Source organism: Apus apus, chromosome 2 (genome assembly GCF_020740795.1).
Source record: "Apus apus isolate bApuApu2 chromosome 2, bApuApu2.pri.cur, whole genome shotgun sequence".
In the NCBI taxonomy this organism is placed as follows: Eukaryota; Metazoa; Chordata; class Aves; order Apodiformes; family Apodidae; genus Apus; species Apus apus.
The window spans coordinates 95,612,021-95,630,297 of NC_067283.1; the positions used below are offsets into that span (position 1 = coordinate 95,612,021).

Here is an 18,277-nt window from a genome sequence, read left to right on the forward strand (position 1 = left end):
GGGAATTCTTCAAGCTTAGTTGGGGATATGACGCCTGCTCCGGTCCACTCGCAGGTAAACCTGGCATCTGGGAACTTGGAATTCCCACAAAACACTGCAAGCCTGGAGTAACTGGGAACACAATTTGGCCTGCGATTGAAAAAGTGTGCAGGAAAGATGCTGATGTATAAGGAACAAAATCCAGACATTCCAGATACATTATTTACTACTGAGGCATTAAAAAGCACTACCTTAATGTAATGAAGCTGCCTTTGAAGGACAGGCAGAGTGCATTTTTTAAAGCACGTCCTCTTTGTATTTCGACCAGCTGCTATGCACATCCGGTAATTTTTTTTTTTTCTGTGAATTAGAATTAAATTTGATTGTCCCAAATACATCCCACTCAGGCATTCATGCTGAAAGCAGCAACAATTGTCAATGACCTTTAACACGCCTGCTATTCAAATTAGTGCAGATCATTAATCACACATAGCTTACATTTTATGATTCGTGTATCCTTCATTACCAACTTTCCCTCTCGCTCGCTGACCCCCACTCCCCCACCCCCGCCCCTTTCCTTTATTCCGAGAGTTCTGGTAATAAGCACTGGAAAGGGCAGGATTTAAAGCCTTCTCCCCCCCACCCCTTGCCCCATTTTGTTTTCTTCTCTTCGCTAGCGGTGCCGGAGCCGTTTGGTTCCCAAATGCAAGACGGGGCTGGAGGGAGGCAGGCGTGGGGCCGGGGGGCAGCTCCGGGGCTGGGGGGCTCGGAACAAGGGGTGACCCTGGAGGTGTTGGAGGGATGGGAAAGAAGAAGGGTAGGGGGGCTCGGCCGGATCGGGGCGTCGAGATAGCACCGACCCTCCGTCAAAACTCCTCCGTGTCAATTCTACGTCATCGCACATTACGAGACAAAGAAAGGAAAGAAAGGGGGGAAAAAAAGAAAAAAAGAAAAAAAAAAGCAAGCCTCCACACCCTTGATGTCTAGTACCAAGCTTGAGCAGATCAAATTAGGCTTTCCAGCCATAGACTAAACATACTCCTCTCGCCTATGGCACACATATTTGGCGTGATTAAACCGAGCTTCGCAAACACGCCGGAAAACAAGAATTGAACTTTTTAGACACAGGAGCGGTAGTGAGGTTGTGTTGGTTGGTTGCTTTTTTGGGGGTTTGGTTTGGGTTTGTTTGTTGTTTTTTTTCCTGCAAGAAAGCCATATGGCAGATTGATTTGTTCGGAGGTCTTTTCAACTTCCCCAGCGTGGCTGTTGAACAGTATTCCTCTTTGATCTTGATGGAGGACTTTTAATGTTGTTTCTGCGCATTTCAATAGATCCATAAATATTTTTACCAGTGGAATTCGCTCCCACTCCCCCCACCGAAAAAAAATTAAAAAAAAAAACACCAGGGAAAAAAAAAAAAAAAAGAGGGAGGGGAAGAAAAGTTTCTAATAGAAATGCATCTGGGGCAACTCCAGACCGCACCTTTCGCGGCGGAGGTACGTGGGAACCGGTGCCGCGGCGGGCAGAAGCGCGACTCGCCGCCTGCGGAACGCGGCGCCCGGCTGCCCGCCCCCTCCCGCCCTCCCCCCGCTCCCGCAGCGCCCGCCCGGCGGCGGGGCCCCGGGGCAGCGCCACCCCCGCGCCCCAACCGGTCACTGGGGTGCGGGTTCCCCACCGCACAGACCCTTGCGGGCGCCGGTGCTGCGGGGCGGGGGGGGGGGGGGGTGGGGGGGTGTGTTGAGAGACGCGTCAGCGGCGGGCGGGGCGCGGCGGCGCGCGGGCGTGGCGCGCGGGCGCGGCGGCGGGCGCGGGGGCGGCGCGCGGGCGCGGGGCGCGGCGGGGGCCGGCGGGGGCCGCCCCCCCACCTCCCCCCCCCCCCCCCCCGCCCCGCACCAGTGGAGCCGCTCGGCGGATCATGTGCGGCCGCCGCTGGCGTGCGGCGGAGGGCTTCGCTTCTCGGGGTCCCCCTTCCCCGCACGGGGCCGGCGCAGCGGAGGAGGTGAGGGGGCTGGCCGGGGCGGGTGGGGGCTGGCCCGGGGGGCGGGGGTCCTCGGGCTGCGCCCCTGGGAAAACAAACAACACAAAACAAAAATAAAAAAAAAAGAAGAAGAAAAGAAGAAAAAACAACTTCGCTCCTCCCCCCCCCCGCCGGAGCGGGGACTGTCCCCCCCACCCCCGGTCATCGGAAGGGCTGCAAAATGGTAACTTTGCGCTGTTTCTCGAGGAGGAGGAGGTCGGTTTTACTGCAGTGCTGGGGGTGGGGGCTTGCGGGCTCCGGGAGCGGTTTTGGCTTTGTAAGCTCCGTCAGGGGCGGCGAGGGGGGGGATGTGTGTGTGTGGAACTGCGATCTTGATCCATTAAGAAACAAAGAACAGATTGCCTCACTTTAAAGTAAAATGCTTCGGCTGATGAAGGTGGGTGATGGGTCCTTCGAGCCTCGAGTAGCCACTTAAATTATTAAGTGGGGTTTTTCCACACACCCCCCCCTCTCCCCTGATAGTATTGATTCGGCATGTGGATGAAATGCCCGATGTGTGGCTGTGCGCTCCCCCCTCCCTTCTTTTTTAGCTGCTCTCCGCTCCGCTGCGAGTCGATAGCTGCGTGAACCCCGTTACAGAAGTACACAGTTTATCAAAGGAAGTTGGGGGTGGGCGGGCGGAGAAAACAATTATTCACATACAGACAGTGAGAAGGACAATGTCTCCGTAGCGATTATTTCCAGAAGAGGAAAGTAGCCCATTTGATGAGGGGGGAAAGAGAAGCAGGGAGTTTAATGTATCTGTTAAAAAAAAAAAAAAAAGAAAAAAGGGTGTGTGTGAAATAGAAGAGAGGGAAGGAGAGAGAGAGAAAAAAAGAATAGAAATAGTGCAGTTCCAGACATTTTGTGCTATAAAAGCTTTCCGCCTCCTTGTCCCTCCCTCTTCCCCGCTACTGTCTTCGGTGATCATTAGCATAGCGCTGAAGTCGCCATCCTGATGCGAATTAAGTACTTCGGCAAGTTGAGGAAAGTTTGGATGGGTAAACTTTTGCCATAAGAGAAGGTGGGGTGTTAAAATAGGCAGTACGTGTGGGGAGGCGTGTGGAGCATGACAGCCGGCCGTTGTTTCCCCCCTCAAACCAGCTAACCTCTGCAATTAACTGCTGGAGACAAACCCTGTGTTTTAAGCCGAAAAGTGCCGGTTTGGAGTCAACACCATTTATTGGGTGCGTTAATAAGCTCGCAGCAGCAGACGAGGATCTTCTGGGGAATGCGCATTGTGTGTGCCCACAGCTTATCCTTTACATTATCCCTGTAGATAGGGAGGCGTTCGGTCCTTGGGCGTGCAAATATAATTTTTGCTCGGAATACTTTCTAAACATTAATTCTGGTCTTTATTTAATCCAGATGCAGGGTTTCCCTCCCCTCCCCCCCCCATTTGCTGCCGTATTGTTGGTTACATTTTCTGAAAAGGCGACTGGTGTAACCTGTGGAATTTGAAATGCAAATAAAAGCCTGTGGGAGTTGAGGCAGAACAAATCAGCATTTATAAGTGAAAAAGATTTAATGTCTTTGAAACCATGGCGAGATTTTTTTTTTTAATTTATTTTTTTTTAATAGGAACTGAATCGTGACGTCAAGTCGTTTGGGAATTTTTTTAATTTTTTTTTTTTTTTGGTAATGTCTGAAACGCGGGTATGCGAAGTGCTTACAGGAAAAACAGATTACAAGATTAACATCTGTTAACATGATCGTTTATCTCCAGCCAAAAATAGGTCAGCCCTTTCTTAAGGAAACACGATTGCTGGGCGCATGATTAAATAATGAAATTAGGCTGATGAGTTCATAAATTAGACGCGGTGCCGACGTGCGTTAGGATCCGACCTGACAAAAATATGTTAATTCGGGGACTGCCGGAGAGCGGTGCGAGGTCAAAGTTCCTTTTTGGGGAGAAGCGCAACTCTCTCGCCTCCTCCTCCTCCCGCTCCCCGCTGGCACCCCGGCCGCCGGCAGCGTCTCCCCGGCCGGGCAGCCCGGCTCTTTCCTTGCCAGCGGAGAAGTTTCCTCGGTGGGTAGAGGCGCTGGGGATGTCCGCGGCTGGGCGTGGGGAGGCTGGACCGGGGACGGAGGGACGGGACGCCCCGCCGAGCCCCCGCCCGCTCGCGGTCCCCGCCCCGCCGGGGCGGCCCCAGATGGGGGGCCCGCCCCCTGCCCCGCCCGGCCCGGCCCCGCTTGGCCCGGCCCCGCTCGGCTCGGCCCCGGAGTGCCGGGGCGCGGCGAGGTGGGACGCGGAGCCGGGTGGAGCCGCCGGGCCGGGCGGGGTTGGGCTGGGCTGGGCTGGGCTCCTGCCTTCAGCCGGCCCCGGCGCTGTGCGCATCCTCCGCCCGGCCTCGTAATTCATAGATCCTCGCAGCGCTGGGGTTGGATGGGTTGGACTGTTTTGGGAAGCGGATGCAGAAGTGCCCTTAGGAAAAATATACTCGGGCCCGGCGGTACCATCGATGTACATATATATTTGTGGGTGTTTTTTTTGTTGTTGTTTTTTTGTTGTGTGTGTTTGTTTTTTTTTAATTCACTGATTTCTAGAGGAGGATCGCAGCACTTCAGAGTCGTGGGCTGCCTGCTCTGCTCTGGGCTGGCTCCTCGGCGGTCGGGGGGTGGTGGGGTGGGAAGGACCCAGAAGCCAGCCCAGCAAAGGGCCGCTGTGCTTTGGCCCAGTGCCACGGACTTTGTTTTATGCTTGCTGCACTAAATGAGTTAACAGCCTAAGGGTTTTTCATTAACTCGACCTGGCAACCGTGTATATGGTTGGCTTCCCCATCTCCCCCCACAAAAAAACCCAACAAACCAAACCATGATTTTGAAGCAGAAGCTGAATGGCAAAATGTGGGTTGATTTTGTGGAGGTGTCTGTCTGTTTTTCAAGCTCCTCTGTCAGATTTGCTTTGTGCCCCCCTCTGTGTGAATGGCAATGTGGGTGTGTTGGTAGCTGAGAGTTTCATTCTGCAGGGTGTGCGTGTCTTGATTTTTGACCCTTGCTTTCCTGCGGTGCACTAAGGCTCTGTGTGTCCTGGAGGACACGGAGCAGGAGGTTGCTGACCCTGAGGGAAGGCAGTGACCTGCACCTGCTTCCCCTTTATCTCCCCTTCAGCCGGTTGGGGGGGCGTGTGTATGTGCATGCTGGGGGCACACTCTTGCATGCAAGGCAGGTGCATGTGGACCTGGGAGTGGTGCTGCGTGTGGAACAGGCGTGCGTGTGCGTGCATGCAGAGCCAGGGATGGGGCACACTGCATTGCTGTACGTGGGCCAGCAGGAGCTGGGGATGGGGGCAGCAGCAGGTATGTGTGTGCACAGTGGGGTGGGTATCGCATGTGTGCTGCTGTGGCGGGGGGGTGCACCTGTATACTCACGTGTGTGTGGTGCTGGGGCTGCGTCCCGTGGGGGGTATGGGTGGTAGTGGGCAGAGGGGACAGTGGCACTCCTGCTTCTCCAGCGAGGCCGCCTGCTTTTGACCCTCAGGCTGACTGCTACTAGTGGGCCTAAAATAACCAAATTGCAAGAGGTGGTGGGTGTTTTGGAGGGAAAGCAGTGCTGGGGTGGGGTGGTGGTGATGGAAGCAAAGGTTTCATCAAGGCGAGGAGTGTTTTGGGAGTTTTGCTCCTGTAGTTCTGTCCTCGGCAGCTGTCCGGGGTGCCATCTCTCAGAGAGCGCTGCTTTCCAGGAGACATCTTTAGTTTCACAAGCAGTAGCTGCTACAGCTGTATTGAGTGAGCTCTGTACAATAAAGTGATTTGTGTGGAGCTTTGTATGACTAGCATGGTGTGCGCTTTTGCTAGCTCCTGATGTAAAATATTTTTCAGATATCTAAAAATCCTTGCCTGGGATTTGTTTTCAAGCCTTTAGTTCCTATAAAACAGTGTGATGTTGAAGTGACATCTAGTTAGTAAGTACTTTGTGGTCTATGTGAACAATAGGGCTTTATAACCCCCCTCTAAACTGTTAGTTTAATATGGAAAGATAGTGCTTACAAAAAGAAAAAAGAAGAAAATAAACACCAGTGAAAAGAACATTGCCTTAAGGAATGGTCCCAAACATGTTTAAGGAAAGGAGTGGTATTTGGTAGCAGGGCTCCACTTTAAGCTTGGCATGACCTTCTCAATTGCTGTACAGAGCTAAAACAATCTCCAATAAGATCTGTATACAGTCCCTCCATGATTGTGAACCAATGCTTCTCTGTGCATCATAGAAAAGAAAACAGTTTACATCACTAAGGTGAAAGCTACCTATTGTTGTTTGCAAGTGACCTTGGTAGGAGTGTAACTGGCTGGAATGGAGCAACAGCAGTGACATTCAACTTCTGTAGATATAAGTTTTCCTGTGACAGTGACTAATGTCTTTGCTTTAAAAATTAGGTTCATGGTATGTTTTTATACTTGGTCATAGTATCGTGCTGTCACCAAGATTTAATAATAGCAATTATCAGTACAGAAGTACTCACTGAAGGGGTGAAAATGTTTGTGCTATTGTTCTGAATCTCTCTATCTGTTCAACTTCCCTTAAGTGCAGCCATCCCTCATTTTAGGAAACAAAGGTATTTATGTCTTAACACTCTACAGACCTGCTTTGGAAGCAGGGACCTTTGCTTCAATTGACTGAAAAACAACTAGCTTTGAAAATGCACCTTGCTATGGGTGCTTCTGTAGCTAGTACCAGGGTGCGCAGCTGGAAGAGTATCATCTGATGAATGAGGTGGTCACCAACTCCTTCAAACTTTGGACAGCCTATATATTTGGAATTTTTAAGGTCTTTGCACAGATGACTTCAATAGAGTTATCTATAGGTTTCTGTTTTAAACAGTAAAGACTAAATACAAAAGTATTTAGTATGATCCAAAACCTGTAAACTTTGAAAGGCCTCATTTCTGTGGAAACTTAAATTTGTGTTTAACCAAGTTGTTCCAGGACTTCTTTGGGATTACATACAGTGTGCAAACCGAGCCAATGCATAAGATTTTGTGAGACCAGTGATGAAATCTGTATATATGTACTCAAACTGGAAAGTTGGGTTTGGCTATCATGTTTCTTAAAGTCATCAAAATAGAAAGCTGAAATATAAAGTGATTGCATTTTGCAGGAAGTAAATTGTCTGAGCATGCAGATTTTACAAGGTAAACGTGCTAGCTTAAGTTTTTGAGAATCAAGTATGACTTTGGAGATACATACCTTTTGAGCCTGATTTGGCATTAGATTTCTGTGCAGAATGGGGACATGGACTACTACTGGTTTTTATTGCTGTGTAGTTTTTCAATAGGGTAATACTGTGGACAGCCATCCTGTACATGGACTTGCTGCTTGGGAGCCTAGTGCTATCCCCTAACTAGCATGCTTTCCACTCCCATTGACTACTGGGAGTTGCATGAAGGCATTTCTAGGTGGAATTACACTTTCTCTAAGTGAGTAGCAAAGCCCGAATTCCATAAGAATATCAGCAGTTAATTAGCTAATACTTACAACAGTGGTGTCTGAGGTTTTTTCCCCCTTTTTTTTCTGTAGTTGTAAACTTATTCCAGATAATTAATCACTGCATGGCAAAAAAATGACAACAAGTCCAACAAAAAAAACCAAACTAGACCCCCCCAAAAATCAAATTTATTTGGTTAAATATCTGGAATATAAATATTTGAACCTTGGAGCAACATTGCTTTTTCAAAGCAGACATCTTACATGCTGCAAATATTTATACATTTTAGTGGTAGGATAAAGCTGTTATGACTCAGTCACTGAAGGCAAAATTCTGTTTTTTCAGTTCCCCACTGTAACTGCATAGTAACTCTAGGTGTCTACTGTGTAGTACTTGGGAATTAGAATGACTTAACAGATAGCAGCGTTTCTTGATTGTCACTTCCACATTAAAAGTAAATGGATTTCCTTTCCTTTTCCAGCAGGAACGATTCTAGTAAATATTATGTTAGTGAGTCTGCATTAAAACTTGCTGGTGAATTTTGATCCAGGTAGTTAACATTGCCAGAGCTTTCATTAATTAGGCTGATGACTTCATTGCAAATGTTTACTTTCATTACCTAACTGTTAGTCAGCAAATGTTGGGTCTCTTGATGTGCTGAACCTGCTTTGCTATTTGAAGCCAAAGAGCTCAGGTTTTTTGATGCGATGATTACTCAATGTTGGTTACTCATTTTTTGATGTTTTTTACATCTTGGTTATCTGTAGAGACACATCAGCATTGTTACACACATGTTAGCAGTTTCTCCTTGCCTTCCTGAAACTATATTATGGCAACATGGCTTACGCAAATGGACTCAGGGCATTAAGGATGTGTGCTGAGATTAAATTAGAACGCGGATGGACAATACCTGCATCTCTTAAGTTTCTGCCAAACTATTTATTGCCTAATAAATTCTAGCAGGTATTTTAAAGTAGTAGTGCTGGCATGCTGTGGGATAATTCGTTTACCACTCCTGAGTTGTGAGCTAACATTGCAAGTGGTGCCTGTTGCAGAGACACTGGGATAGTGGCTGTTTACATGGTGACAGAGTCACGCGTAAATGAAGACACTGGTTTAAACTGGTTTTTAAGTCTTACGTTGTGGAGGAAAAGAGGGTTTATCCTCTGGATTCAAAGCCACTTACATTCTGGTGACTACTTGAAAAGTTAGCTAAGATTGGTTTTATTTAAGTGATTGCTTATGAAAAATCATTTGTATCAGCAGCATATTGCAAAGCCTCACGCTTGTTCAATGAAATCCATGTTTCATGTTTGCTGTTACAGAAACCAAAGCCCAAGCGTTGCTGTTGTACAGTCATTGTAAACCCTTGGTAACTTTAGTAGAGTGGCTCTGAATTTACAGGGCTGTGCATGGGGATGAATTTAGCACACAGCACTTAGCTCCTAATTAAAGCTTATAGTATTACATCCATAATCAGGGCACTCTTAGAACCTCTAAGAAATTACTTTTTTCTTTGTCTGCTCTTCTCCCTTTTCTTTCTTGCCATCTTGCTGTATGGCATTGGGAGCTTGCTTCTCCTTGTTGGGGTTGTCACATTTATGTCCCAAAGGAAATGTTTTCCAGCAGTGTACTCCAAATTGCAAAGTAGAATAATTTTGTGGCTCCCCAAATCTTTAAGGCCAGTTTCTAAAACAATCTAGCTTTTAATCTTCTTTTCAAAGTAAAACAAACTACAAAACATATGTAATTACCATTTATAGCTATATTTAGATTCCTGACATGTTTCATTTATAGGATAATGATAAAAACAAATACTGAGCACAGAGGCTAGACAGACAATTTTCAAACCAACAGCATCTGCTCCAGCTACCCTGGGTGTATTTCGTATGTGTTTCCTTTGGTCTTTTTTTTGGTTTTGTTTTGTCTTTCTGGTAGGGAGTGTACTGAAACTGTATGTTTCAGTACATGACTGGGGGAGTGCAGAGAAAAGGAGAGCTCTATCAGGCAGGTTCTGTTGGGAGTGTTTGCTGAAAATCGGATCATATGTCAGTGAGTGTTAACGTATGGCACGCACACACGCATGCTTTGCTTTTCTGGCAGGTAAAATAAAGGAAGAACGGTGAGTTGGCTTGTCACTATTTTTATACTGCATGGAAATGCTCATGGCTTGTTACAGGGATAAAGCTGATTTAGCAGTGATTTTTTTCCATGTCTTTTTTAAAAAAGAGGGTGAGCAGGGAAGTGGCGTTAGTTCTCAGTAAAGAGAGAGGAGCTGGTGGAAATTAAGGTGTTTTAGTCACAATTGTAGCCTTGTTTTAAAATAATATTTTTTTATTACTATTTAAAAATAGATTTGGGAAAAAAATTAGCCATGTTCTTTGTTTTTAAAAGGATAACGTGTGTTCACTTACCATATGGTAGCATTTAACCCATATTGTATGAGCTGATAAAAAGTCACATTTATGCTCTGATTTATTTTAGTGTTTCAGAATGTTCTTTTTCTGAAATCTAGTAAAATAAATAATGCATTTAGGATTGTGCAATATAACTGTCTTTAGCTGTTTTGCCTCATTGTTATAATGACACCAGGTTCGTGACTAAGCAATTTTTAATTTTTTCTTTTCCCCCCCCTCTGAAATGATTTCCTTGAGAGATATTCAGGCTCTGAATGTTGAAATCATTTTCAGGAAGAGTTGTGAACAATAGCCAGTAACACAGTGTGTTGTGAAAGGATCGCGGGGTGAGGTGTTACGGTCTCTGCTGGCTGAAACTAGAGCTGCTCCTTTGATGGCTGAGAATGTGCTTGGAAAGACTTTCCCCCCCCCTCCCGCTCTAGCCTGTGCACAGAGGTTGCTTAGTCGTCAGTTTTAATGGATGCATTCTGCCTTCCCTTGTGGTGGACTTTGAGGCACCTGCATTGGTGAGCTGGTACCAGTACTGGCAGCCACAAGTATGATAAAACCATGAGTCAGGCAGCTTAAGGATTGACTTAAACTATGTAATTGGCGAAATAAGGTCTCTTATTTTCCCTTTGGATTTGGACTCCCTGGAAGTTGTTATTTTAGGTTGGGGTTTTTTTCCTGTGCCATCCTAGCTATTCATATCTTCAGGGTTTTAGGAGATGGGGCTCTGCTCCCAAGGCGCACAGTAAATGGGTGTTAAGCCCCAAACGGTGCATTGTGAGAACTTCCAAAAGTCAGTGGCACTCCTAGGTGAGGTACCAGTTGCTCACCATCTGTCTCTTAAAGTCCTTTCTTTTAACCTTGGAATACAAAAATGTTTCAAGAAGGTTACTCATGTGTTTGTGTGAAGTGTCTATAAGCGTACCAAAAAACTGCTAAGCTTCTAATTTCAACGTAGTGTTTGAATACTAATATGTACCAATTAGGAATCACTGACCATTGTAATTCATAGAAGTTGAAAGGAGCATTAGACACCATCCTTCCAACACTAAACACAGCTTTTCTTCCCATGTGTAGCTGCTTTAATGAAACCAAGGGTCTGTCTTCCAGATTGTTGTGCTAGCATGTGGGTGCATCTTCGGATAAACTGCCAGTCTTCTGTATTATCACATCAGCCCCTTTGTAGCATCCTGTGTATAATCATACCTTTGGCTGATTAACACAATGCTCTCTTGGTACTCTTTTTAATGACTCCGTGTATGTTTTACTTTAAAACCATTTTAGAGGAGTGTTTTCATCACTACTGAGAAGGGCTGTACAAAATTTATAAATACTTAGTTTAATTAAATTTGCTCTGTTTGTCTCTTTCTTTCTTTCCCTCCAGATAAATTTTACATCTGTAATGAATGCTGTGATCTTCAATGCATAATTTATATTGACATTAATAATGATACTTGGAGAGGGGTTTAATGCCAGTTTGAGAAAACATGACAATTGATGTTGGTAACCCCAGTCCCATTAAATTTGAACAGATTTTAGTAGAGGGAGCTATGACTGTCTGTGGTATGATGAAATAACCCACTTCTTCACTTTGTGGCAAGCATATTGGAGAGTTCATCTTACCACAAACGGTACATACCAGGTGTCAAGTGACATGCCAGACACACAGCTTTGCTTCTGAATGACTCTTTCCAATTAGAAAGTAATGGCTTTAATGGGATCAACTGAGTAATCGGAGTCTCTTGGTTCGTCAGTGCCAGGATGTGTATATTTGCAAATGTTACTTATTTATCTGCTCTTTACTGAGTTGTGAAATTGTTGGTGACCTTGGGTAAATTTTGGGAAGAGGTGTGGGAAATGCTATGTGGAAATTGTGGGATTAATGGTTTAGCAGTCGGGATTAAAAATAGTCTCAGCAAATTACCCTGTTGATACTGAAGCCAGAATCTGTTAATGGGGTTACAAGCAGATTGGTTTATCAGTCATTTATTTTCTAGGTTGATTAGGGATTATAGCTTGCCATGTATTTGTATCACAGAAGTAAACAGTGCAGAAGGCTAGGATTGCTAATATTTCAGTTCAGAGTTTCATGCACTTAAAAGGAGGGTGTCTAGAGCTCAAAAGTGTCTTCTAGACTATGGGCAGCCTTTCCCCCCAGATTTTTGGTGCTCTGAATGGGATGTCTAAGGAACCTAGGTATTGTAAAGGGGTGGCTTGGCTTAGTAAAAGTCTGAAAGAACAAGTGAAAGTAGTAATCTAAGAAATTAATGCAGGCCACTGAGCCCAAAATTTTAAATGCTTGTTGCTAAACTTTTGTTATGTCTCCTACTGTTTCAGTGCAGAACCTAGGGCATTTTTTACTCATGGTAATGTGTATGGTGTGCAGTCTGTGCAATGAGCTGATGACTTCTGTGTGTCCTGTTATAACCTGCAAACGGTCTCTGTGTACCCCTACGTAGCAAAGTCTTACAACTCCCACCTATATTCTGTAGGTCACATGTTCATCTTTGAGTTATGCATAGAATTGCAAACCACAAAGAAAGTGACCCCTTTGAGTCTTCCATCACCCTGCTGGAGAGGAAGACAGATGGTTATCCTCTTAACGTGGCTCTTCTGTGTGTGATTTTTGTGCTCCCAGAGGATGGACTATTTGAGATGCTGTGTAATGGATGTGGTGAAGGATGAGCAGCTCAGGGCAGTGGCAGGAATCAAGAATATTCTCTGAAGTTTGGCTGGAGTCCTGTCTTCCAGGTTGTTATGCAGACCAGCACAGGTTGCTCTGCATTGTGTAGGGCTGTCCTGTTGTCTCAATGAGGTGGGCAGCACTGCCCTCCAAGCTTTTGCTTCCCCTGCACAGGAGAAAGCAACCCAACCTGTTTTCTTCTGTCCTCTGTTGTTCCCATGGAAAAGGGCACACTCTCTTAAGCTACACTCTCTTCAACATTTAAGAAAAAGGGAAGGATGATCAGAAGTGTGAGTCTGACAGCTAGGAAGATGCTAGACATGAAACAGATTTTTATGGTTCTTTCAAGCCCTGTTTATCCTGCTTTGTTTAGTGTATTTTACAATTTGGGGAAGAGAACAGTATTTGAAGGGCTGAAATAATGGTGTTTCATTCTACCATGCGATATTAAGTTTTCAGTTTGAATTTTCTCATCAATCTTTTTAAAAGAAGATACCTATGTAGGTATAGTGGTAAGTGAATGGAAAAAATGTATGAAGAATAATTTTGTGAAGGACCAATAAAAATGCTCGTCACACAGTCATCCATACTTTACTTTCATGCTCTTAAAGAGTCTAGTGGATTTTGACTAGTGTAACTCAAGAGTTTTCCTGTGGAGTCTTAACAGTAATTCTGCAAAGTCTGTTGAAGACCAGGTACATGGAATTGTTCTTCGTGTAATTCCATCTCCAAGGTTATACCTTGCATTTGGGATAGTGCAGCTGTGCCAGGTTGAGCTGTTCAACTTGTAAAGATCTCTCAGCTGTTTCATGGCTGGCATCAGTGCCAGTCTCCACAGAGGCAGTGGAGAGCTGGTATAAGCAGCAGACACGGCAAAGGCTGGAGGAAAGGAAAATTCAGGGCATGAGGAGCTGGACACAGCCTTAAAGGAAAGGAGAATGTAACAAGACCATACATAATTAAGAGGAAGAGAAAATAGGTATTTGGAGGAACTGTGGATGTCTAGGAAGACTACTGAGAACCAGTTTCCCCTGTACCTAGGGACACCGGGTTTCTGTAGGTGGGTGTCTTTGTTTTCTTGGAAGTCACCATGGCAGGAGTGTGAGGTTATATCCATTTTAAGTTATTAAAAGGATCATCCCCCCTTGGTAATGCTTTTCTTTATGAGCAGTGAGGTTGAGGTGGTGGCTGAAGCTCCCCAGTTGTCTTGTCCCTTTGCAGAGTTGCTGGATGTTGCTGCATGAAATGTGTTAACGTGGTCCAACTGACATCTTGCTTTTCTCCCATAGCACCTGCCTGCTGGGTGATCTCTGCTATCCTGCAGCAGCATGGGAAGGAGACAGGAAGGGTGCAGAGCTGTGTAGTAGCAGGATATGGAGATACCTGGTGTTTGTCTGGTGCCTAGCACATGCAATCCTGCTCCATTAACAGGCACATGTGGGGGAAATCATACTGCAAATCGTGGGGGGCAGGAGTCTATGGAGAGGAGATACTAAGCAGAAGGAGGAGGTTGGCCAAGCGTATGTGTTTGCATGTGTATAACTGTTTTTTTTTCTTCCATATAGTTACTTCAAGAGACTTGTTTCCAACTGCACAAGTTGCTGTTTATTGCAGACTCTTGTGCTCCAGAGCCGATTTGTTCTGCAGTTCCTGTTTCCCAACTGCTGTGCACTTCGGAACTTGAGCTGATGTCAACATTTCAAAACCTGAAGGTGGCAGAGATGAGTGGGTGGATGTGGCATGCTGAGCATGAGAGTTTTTGGAGGAAGAATATGAGGCAGAGCAGGTTCCGTTCAGGATGAAAACGGGAGTGATCAGAGTGTTGCAAGGGGCTTGTTGAAGGATGGGGCTATGCCGAGAAACTGGGCTGTTGGCACAGGAGGGCTGGGAGGATGGCAGGCGGGCTGCTGACATTCACCTAAGGCTGATAGGTTTTTAGCACTGGCAGCAGACTTCCTTAAAAAAGGAAACAAATAAATTGCTGTGAATGAATAGAGTTTGTTAGGACTAGTTAGGTTGGTGAAAGATGCGTGTCAGCAAAACCAGGCATTAAAACAAAAGCACTTGGGAAGTCTGTTTTTCATCCCCTGTCTTTTCTTTGAGTACTCACAAATCTGTCCTGAAAGCACATTTTCTAGATGTGACTTTTACTGCAACAACCTCAACTCTGACTACTTTTATAAAGGATGTGCTGGGTGTAATGTTTCTGGTCTCTTAAAAAGAAGTAATATCTTAATGTTTTAAGAGTTATAAAGGAGCTAAAATGGGGAAATGCAGCAGTTCCTTTTTCTAAGCTTCTGTAGTTTTGATCAGTTCCTTTTGTTAGCAATTGTCCTCTAAATCAAACCACAGCATGACTGTCAGGTAAAGGTGTGTGGGGATGCAGCAAGCACCTGTTTTTATCTGACTCAGAGTCAGTGGTTTAGGCTTACAAAAGATTATGATTTATCAGGACAGTATAATTATAGCTGTTGTACGGTGGCACCCATGATGGTGGTGATGATATGTTGCTGTTGTTCTGGGACGTATACAAACACATAGTACCATCAAGTCCCGGGACTGTTGCTTATCTTCTCTTTGTATGTGTGGTTGTATGGATCTATTAATGGGCTGTTAAAATTCTTCAAAGCATATTTATTAGTGTTTAATTTGAGAGTAGATATCTGTTAATTGCCACAGTCCTTCTTCAGTTATTAGAATTTAATTTACTGTGCATTTTACTAGAGTAGGGGGAAACTGACTTCAGTGTTTCTGGCATTCGAATGTGTATCCACAATACGAAGCAAAAATTTGGTGACAGTCTTCCTGGTACTGAAAGCCAGTGGCTGTGTGTTGATGCTGTGGAAGTACTTTCTGCTCTCCTTCAAATTTGGATGGTTTCTGTGTGGGGACTGGTCCTGCCACAGGCTTGCAGGAGAGCACTACTGTGGAGCTCTGCTTTCACATCTCTCTTTGGGTGCCTAGAAATGTGGTCAATATCAACATACTTGGGTCATCCCAGAAATTAACCTGCCCAACTACCTGGAAAAATGAGGGTAGTTCATCTATGTGTTAGTCCTTTTTGTATCTTTTACAGAGGGGTACTAGTGAAAAGTCACACAAGAGATGAGAGCAATCAAGGAAGAAAAAGTTTGGCATGCTATGTAGCACAGGGTGTATTCATAAGAGTACAGCACTCGCCTGTGGAGTAAAAGTCTTGTTTGTGCATTTTTCCTTCACTGCAGAGATATTTTTTAGAAACAGCAGTAGCAACTACTTGGTTGTGGTAATTCAGCTTACTAGTAAGAGCTGAGTGGCATAGTAAATGTGCACAGATACAGAGCTCACTTTTATGTGTTTTCTGAGCAGTGCAGCTGGGAGTGAACTGGTGCTATATCCCGTGGACATGTAAATGGCTTTGTCATTCCTTTTAGAGACTGGTCAGAAAATTACACAAATTACGTTGCTTTAGGACTGACCATGTAGCAGCTTGAACCCAGAGACTAAGCCTTAGTTACTCTGCACCTTCATTGGTGTTTCTCCATTGACTTCAGTCGTATTGATTTAAACTTGTATCAGCATACCTGAGACTAGCATTTGGTGTGCTAAATACATGCTGTAATGCAGAAAGTGTAGCAGGATGGCAGTGGACTGAGCCAGCAGAAGGAGAGATGCTGATGGCATATATCTTGTGCCTCCATGTACTTGACTTCAACCCTATACTCCCTGAGTCATGTTTAGTCCTGTATAGATAGGTGCAGCCTGTGGTGAGGTTATTACTACCTCAGGGTCATGGCATAGGCTCGTTTTATCTCACTTTCTGACTGCTTTTCTCTGTAACCCATACTGCCCTGTAGGTTGGAGATGAATTCATGGCTTTTGGATAGTTGTGTCTGCTCCTGTGGGTGTGCATGTGCACACACACACTACTACAGAATAAAACCTTCAAAGCCCTCACTGAATAATCTTTACTGACAATCAGTGAGCACTTCCTTTTCATCTGAGGAGTCTTGCTGACTTCAGAGGCACTTTCTCATGAGTAAGGTTTGCCAATGTTAGCAATTGTTGCCCAGCCTGGCCCTGTGGGGTGGTGTTATGACTCAGTAATCCTAAGCTTGGCATTATCTGAACACACACACACACACACAAACAAACACACAAAGTGTTGGCATTGCCAAGACTTGAAAAATGTGAAATTGTTGGTTTCACCTCTGTTATTGATGCTGGCCACCTGTTAAAAAACAGGCAAACAGAATACCTGCAGCCTTGTAGGTGCAATTGCCTCCATGGCTGTGAATATATGTTTAAACTGCAGGTCAGTTGTTCAGAGAAAACAGTACATGACATGTTAGGTAATGGGAAAAGGATGGCAATATTGTTATTATGTTGACTTTAGAAACACAGATTGTGTTCTGTAGTTCCTCAAATACACAGAAGACACCTAGCTAAAGACTGTTAAAAACCACACTTGCTCACTACAATAGCCTAAGTGTATGATCAAACTAATGGCAAATTAATATAGTAAGTTCAGAATCCTGTAGTCATTCAGTATTTCTGCTTCTATTACCTTGGTAAAGAGCAAAATATTTCCTTTTTTAAAAAAAACAGCCAAACAAACAAAAAAAACAACAAAAAACTTCCCCTACTTCCAGTTTTGCAGAAGTAGGTTGTGTGTAGTCCTCTCTAGTTTTGTGGTTGTACATTAGTAAGCATCATACTATTAACCCTTGCAAGCAAGTGTTGGTTTTTTTTGTAATATAGATATAGTATATGCCTATACATGTGGAAACAACATTCACAGATTTATTTTAAAGCTATAAAGGTGGAAATGTGGTGTTGGCAAGAACCAGAGTGTACCCTAAGGCATCCTTATATTACCAGTTGAGATTTGAACTTTTATACAAGTACATTTTATTGTCTAGGTTAAAAGCCAAATTCATTGAACCAAATTAATCCCTGGTTCATTTCCAGTGTTGGCAGAGTTTAACCAGGGACAATTGTAGCTGTTTGGTTATACATTAAAGGATGTTATTGATTTGATATTTTTAAACTAATAGTAGAGTGAGCTCAAAATTAAACAGGTTTTGAAGTTTTTGCATGGGATTGGTTGCCATGCTGCCAATAATAAAATGGATGTTATTTATTTATTTAATCAACATACTTGCCATGAGTACAAAGCTTGTAATTTAACACTCATCCTTAGTCTGGCAGGCTGTTCATTTTGGCAGATTCTAGTGGCTACTTGCAAACCTATTGAACTGACTGCAAAGATTTACTCATGTGGGTCAGTATGTACAACTGAGGGTTTAGTTGCAGAGACAATGATTCACTTTTGCCTAATTTTAGAGCTCAAATAATTGCTGACAGTTCTTCTCTTTGAAATGTTCCCAAATAGGGTGTAAAATCAGGTTATTTAGGTTAAATGTCAGGAGAAACAGTTTCTCTACTATTTGAAACCCCTATATTTATGTATCAACATAATCCATCCATTAGTTTGTGGATTCAAAGTCCTCCTGGAAGTGTCACAGATCTGCAGTGTCTTTGAGTGCTAGATTTAGCACTTGATGCTCAGATGTAGTTTTCAGCTCTATAAAGTGTCTGGATCCTTACAACTCCCCATTGTCTCAGTTTTTCAAGTCATTCAGATCCTTGGTACCCTTCCCAAGTGAACTGCAACTTAGGCTCAATCAGAGGGGTCTAGGGTAGCTCTAATGATAGCATTGCAGTTATGCTAAGGGACACTGTGATCTTCAAGATTATTTAAAAACACAGGTATGTATGATATAATGTCGC

The 18,277-nt window shown here is 44.4% G+C and overlaps 1 protein-coding gene across 2 annotated transcripts in view; it reads left to right on the forward strand.

The window, feature by feature from the left end:
- Positions 1-1,897: 1,897 nt before the first annotated feature.
- The window catches only part of ZNF516 (zinc finger protein 516), a 101,854-nt gene continuing 85,474 nt past the window's right edge, over positions 1,898-18,277 (forward strand). For both annotated transcript variants that reach the window (XM_051611926.1, XM_051611927.1), the window contains exon 1: positions 1,898-1,978. The gene's annotated coding sequence lies outside the window, so the exon portion shown is untranslated. The remainder of the gene's footprint in view (positions 1,979-18,277) is intronic.